This window comes from Dama dama, chromosome 14 (genome assembly GCF_033118175.1).
Source record: "Dama dama isolate Ldn47 chromosome 14, ASM3311817v1, whole genome shotgun sequence".
Taxonomy (NCBI): Eukaryota; Metazoa; Chordata; class Mammalia; order Artiodactyla; family Cervidae; genus Dama; species Dama dama.
Window position 1 is genome coordinate 69,356,845 of NC_083694.1, and position 5,785 is coordinate 69,362,629.

Genomic DNA, 5,785 nt, shown 5'->3' on the forward strand with positions numbered 1-5,785 from the left:
CCACTATTAATGAAAATACTATCTTGATGAAGAGTATGTTCCAAGTTACAAAAGTTCCCACTGTACTTCTAAGAACCAAATGATTTTTCAAGTTGGAAACTTCCTTTATTTAATTTAAGCTATCCAACTGAAAAAAATCAAAGCTATTAAAAGAATGGAAAAAAATATACCTAGTAATATATTTTATACTAGTATATATAATTAAATAGATGCTTAATTCTAGTATTATGTATTACCTATATAAAAATGGAGTCTTAACAAATACCTATACCAAAATTATATTTTGGAAAATTTAATGTGTTAATTATATTGTCCAGGAATTTTGAGTGTTTGAGTAAGAGAGATACTTTTGAACTTTAAGTTTTATTAGCAGTTGCAATTATCTGAGAAGATGTAGCTGGATATAAGGATCTAATGAAAATCTAGTTAAAACCATTAATATTGCATTTCTTTCATGAATCATAATGTTGTGGAAACAACTATAATATTAGTTATTTACCCTGACAACTTTTCCAGTGAGAGCAACTCAACTTGAAGTAGCTTAAGTAAAATAGAAAGTTAATTCCAAAGATATAAGCATAGAAATAAAGTTGGGCCTCAGCTTCAGCAATCTTGGGAACCTAAATGCTAACAGTATATTTTCTGCTTCTTATCTCTAACTGTTCTACATGCTCATTTTTTGCTTGCTCACCACAGGCTAACTTTTTCCCAATGATGGAAAACATAACCCCCGAGAAATCCCAGGCTTTATAGATTCTGCCAAATTTCTAGGTCCCAACTCCATAAATCCCAAAAAAGGTAGTGTGTCACTAACTCTACTTAAATAAGGTAAACTATCCCAGTTGGCTTGAAATTCAACATTAAACAGCTAAGATCATGGCATCCAGTCCCATCACTTCATGGCAAATAGAAGGGGAAAGTGGAAGGAGTGGCAGATTTTCTTTTGGGGGACCCAAAATCACTGCAGATGGTGACTGTAGCCGTAAAATCAAATGATGCTTGCTCCTTGAAAGAAAAGCTATGACCAACCTAGACAGCCTATTGAAAAGCAGAGACTTACTTTGCCAACAAAGATCCATATAGTCAAAGCTATGGTTTGTCCAGTAGTCATGTATGGATGTGAGAGTTGGACCATAAAGAAAGCTGGGCGCCAAAGAATTGTTGCTTTTGAACTGTGGTGTTGGAGAAGGGACTCTTGAGAGTCCCTTGGACTGCAAGGAGATCCAGCCAGTCAATCCTGAAGGAAACCAGTCCTGAATATTCATTGGAAGGACTGATGCTGAAGCTGAAACTCCAATACTTTGGCCACCTGATGTGAAGAACTGACTCATTGGAAAAGAACCTGATGCTGGGAAAGATTGAAAGCAGGAGGATAAGGGGACGGCAGAGGATGAGATGGTTGGATGGCATCACCGACTTGATGGACGTGAGTTTGAACAAGCCCTGGGAGTTGGTGATGGACAGGGAGGCCTGGCATGCTGCAGTCCATGGGGATGCAAAGAGTCGGACACAACTGAGCGACTGAACTGAACTGAACTTGGGACCTATAAGAGTGAACAGGAGAGAGGGGAAAATGATTCCCAGAAAGGGATTCTTGGACAGAGAAAGATTGAGTGATGTCTGCAAGGGTACTCTACTTCAGTACATTTCCCTGGGGTTCTCTTAAATCAAAGCTGTTCAAAAGAATTGTCTGTGATAATGAAAACTGTACATTTGTGCTGTCTAATGCAGGAGACACCAGCCATAGGTGGTTGGGTGTCTACTGTATCAGACAGTACAGCCTTAAAGCTACAGAAATGACATGGTGTGGTTCAGGGGGCACTTCCAGGGAAGACTGCATAATGGGTACTTGGTGGGATAAACTGTAATGTCTGTAATGAGAAGAGAATGGTAATAACTTTCCATGTATTGATACTCTACCTGATGGACTTGTACAATGAGAAGTGTATCTGTCGTGCTGTGTAGAGGTGATTAAAGATGAAAATGGAAAGGAAAAATGAAAGTAAACATAAACCAGAACAGTTTTTTTTCACTTCGATTTCCTCCACCAATTATTTTCCTTAAGACTTGTCACTTACTCCACTATAGGGAGCAAAGTGATAGCTAAGAGAAAAAAGTAAATGTGAAGCATTCTAAAATTGTTTCTGCTCAGTTAGATCAAATGGTAGTTTTCCTTCTTATCCCTCTAAAGCTTTAGAGCTATCACAAGCTCTACCAAAGAAAAGAGAAAAGAGATCTAAAAGCACTGACACTAATTTACTGCTCCACACTTACTTTCCATTACATTTTCTAAGACTTTCATGCAGACTAAAGAGCCACCTACATGCGTCTTCTCTTTTGTCTCCAAATGTGATGTTCTCCTGTATAAAATCTGTTATAATATCTCATTGATCAGTGAAGTTATTGCTGTTGGCTAAACGTATGGAGCAGTACACTGTGGTTTACTGACACCATTACAACACAGCAGGATACTGGTCTGTCAGTGTGGAGGAGGGAACACAACTGCAAGAAATACAGAGCAATTTCACACAAAAATGTTCAACAAGGACATGCTCAGTGGGATACAAACTCAATGAACTCCAAGTTTTTTATTCACAACAAAGAAGTATATTACTTTATTCTACGTAGGAGTACTTGAATATATTTAAATTTTTTTCACAGCTGGATGCTCCCATGATAATGACAAGGGACAGTTATATAACAGTTTTCACTCACAGGTCAAAAAATACGCTATAGACTTTTTTGATGACATAAATATGACATACCCCGGTAAATGCAGCCACCTACCATGTAGAAAGCAGAAGGCAATGTGTAGCAGGTCTTAAGAACACACATATGTAGGAAGGAAATTGAATTCTATGCAGACTGAAATAATTAATAATCTGAGTTAGATGAGAAAATCTGCTGTCGCAAAAGTCATTCAAGTCTCCTTAGTTTATGGAACTATAAATGTGTGGGCCTGACTTGGAGAGGGTCACTAAGAGCTTTTTTTTTTTTTTTTTTTAAAAATATGGAACACTTCACGAATTTGCGTGTCATCCTTGCGCAGGGGCCATGCTACTCTTCTCTGTATCATTCCAGGTTTTTAGTATATGTGCTGCCGAAGCGAGCACTCACTAAGAGCTTTTATTGCTTACATTTATCAAATACACAAATGACAAGCTTGAATTCTGTGTCAAATTAAACTCAGTCAAGCGTGAGGACAAAATTAAGTCATTTAAGGAATGCGTGGGTTCAAAAATTTATTCTGATGCACATTTATTTATTTTTTAGATTTTAACTTGAAATAGCCCAACAAAATGAGAACAGAATCCTGACCTATGAATACAATGAAAAGAAACTGTAGCATAACAGTTGGACATCAAGCCTAGAGAGCAACACATTTAAATTGGAAAAGAAGGTCTGAAGAGGATGTTCAGAGAGAAAATTCTTCCCATTCAACAACCATTAACAATATATTACAAAGCTGGAAGATATTATTATAAGGAAAAAGGTATATTTTAATATATTTTTATATATTTATTTCTTCCCTCAATAGAAAAAAGAAAGGCAATTAGATAGTCAGTGGGGAAAGCCATATAGTCCATGCATCAAGCAAATTGAATAGGGCATGATTTTGAGTATCTGTTGTTTAAGTGTTAGTCTTTCAGTCGAGTCTGACTCTGTGACCCCATGGACTGTAGCCTGCCAAGCACCCCTGTCCATGGAATCCTCCAGGCAAAAATACTGGAGTGGTTTGCCATTCCCTTCTCCAAGGGATCCTCCCGACCCAGGGATTGAACCGGGATCTCCCACGTTGCAGGCAGATTCTTCACCATCTGAGCCACCAATCCATCTGATCTTGACACTGTTTGGGTCAGCACTCATTTAGAAATAGAAAATTACATTTTCTAATCATATAACTTGCATCACAATAAATAAATGTATTCAATCATGATATTATAAAATATCACTTCTTTGTTCTAAGGGGTTGGAAAAGGTAGAGAATACTTACCATAAAGAGCAGAATGTAAATATTAGCGATATTGACAATGTCACAGTAAGGATAGAGCCATCAAGGACTAAGTGAAGCAAGAACTTAGGGGCTTCCCTCGAGGCCCAGTAGTTTAGGAGTCCATCTTACAATGCAGGGCACAGGGTGGGTCTGGGGGGCCCACATGCTGTGGAGCGACTAAGCTTGAGCACTGCAGCTACTGAAGGCCACGCGCCCAAGAGCTTGTGCTCTGCAACAAGAGAAGCCGCTGCAATGAGAGGTCTGTGCACCACAACTTTAGAGTTGCCCCTGCTGGCCGCAACTAGAGAAGACCTGCACCCAGCAATGAAGACTCAGCACAGCCAAAAACAACTAAGTAACTAAATGAATTCTTTTTAGAAAAAGGATAGTTTTCAGTTCAGTTCAGTCGCTCAGTCGTGTCCGACTCTTTGCATCCCCATGGACTGCAGCATGCCAGGCCTCCCTGTCCATCACCAACTCCCAGAGCTTGCTCAAACTCATGTCCATCGAGTCAGTGATGCCATCCAACCACCTCATCCTCTGTTGTCCCCTTCTCCTCCTCCCACTTTCAATCTTTCCCAGCATCAGGGTCTTTTCCAATGAGTCAGTTCTTCGCATCAGGTGGCCAAAGTATTGGAGTTTCAGCTTCAGCATCAGTCCTTCCAATGAATATTCAGGACTGATTTCCTTCAGGATTGATTGGCTGGATCTCCTTGCAGTCCAAGGGACTCTCAAGAGTCTTCTCCAACACCACAGTTCAAAAGCATCAATTCTTTGGCGCCCAGCTTTCTTTATGGTCCAACTCTCACATCCGTATATGACTACTAGACAAACCATAGCTTTGACTATATGGACCTTTGTTGGCAAAGTAATGTCTCTGCTTTTCAATAGGCTGTCTAGGTTGGTCATAGCTTTTCTTTCAAGGAGGAGGCATCTTTTAATTTCCTGGCTGCAGTCACCATCTGCGGTGATTTTGGAGCCTAAAAAATAAAGTCTCTCACTGTTTCCATTGTTTGCCCATCTATTTATCAGGAAGTGATGGGACCAGACGCCGTGATCTCCATTTTTTGAATGTTGAGTTTTAAGCCAGTTTGTTTATTCTCCTCTTTCACCTTCATCAAGAGACTCTTTAGTTCTTCTTTACTTTCTGCCATAAGGGTGGTGTCATCTGAATATCTGAAGTTATTGATATTTCTCCTAGCAATCTTGATTCCAGCTTGTGCTTCATCCAGCCCAGCATTTCACATGATGTACTTTGCATATAAGTTAAATAAGCAGGGTAACAAAATACAGCCTTGATATATCCTTTCCCAATTTGGAACCAGTCTGTTGTTCCATGTCCAGCTCTAACTGTTGCTTCTTGACCTGCATACAGATTTCTCAGAAAGCAGGTAAGGTGGTCTGATGTTCCCACTTCTTGAAGAATTTTCTGTAGTATGTTGTGATCCACATTGTCAAAGGCTTTGGCATAGTCAATAAAGCAGATGTTTTTCTGGAATTCTCTTGCTTTTATCTATGATCCAATGCATGTTTGCAATTTGATCTCTGAAGAATAGTTTAAGGATGGTAATTTCTCTCACCTTACATAAAGCAGAATTAGAAGTTTTCACTTTTAATTGCTGGAATATAATTAGAATTTTATATATTTTTGACTGATATAAAAGACGAATAGAACATGCGTGTATATTCTTTTTTTTTTTTTTTTTAACACTTAACAATTTTTAATTTATGTGTTACTGTTATAGCCACGCTTTCCGGGAAACAAACTCACTCAGAAGGACAATGCAGATA

General features: G+C 38.8%; 1 non-coding gene across 1 annotated transcript; it reads right to left on the minus strand.

The window, feature by feature from the left end:
- Positions 1–3,004: 3,004 nt before the first annotated feature.
- LOC133069794 (U6 spliceosomal RNA) lies at positions 3,005–3,113 on the minus strand. The gene has a single exon (XR_009696007.1). It is a non-coding gene; the product is annotated as a U6 spliceosomal RNA (small nuclear RNA).
- Between the last annotated feature and the right edge of the window lie 2,672 nt (positions 3,114–5,785).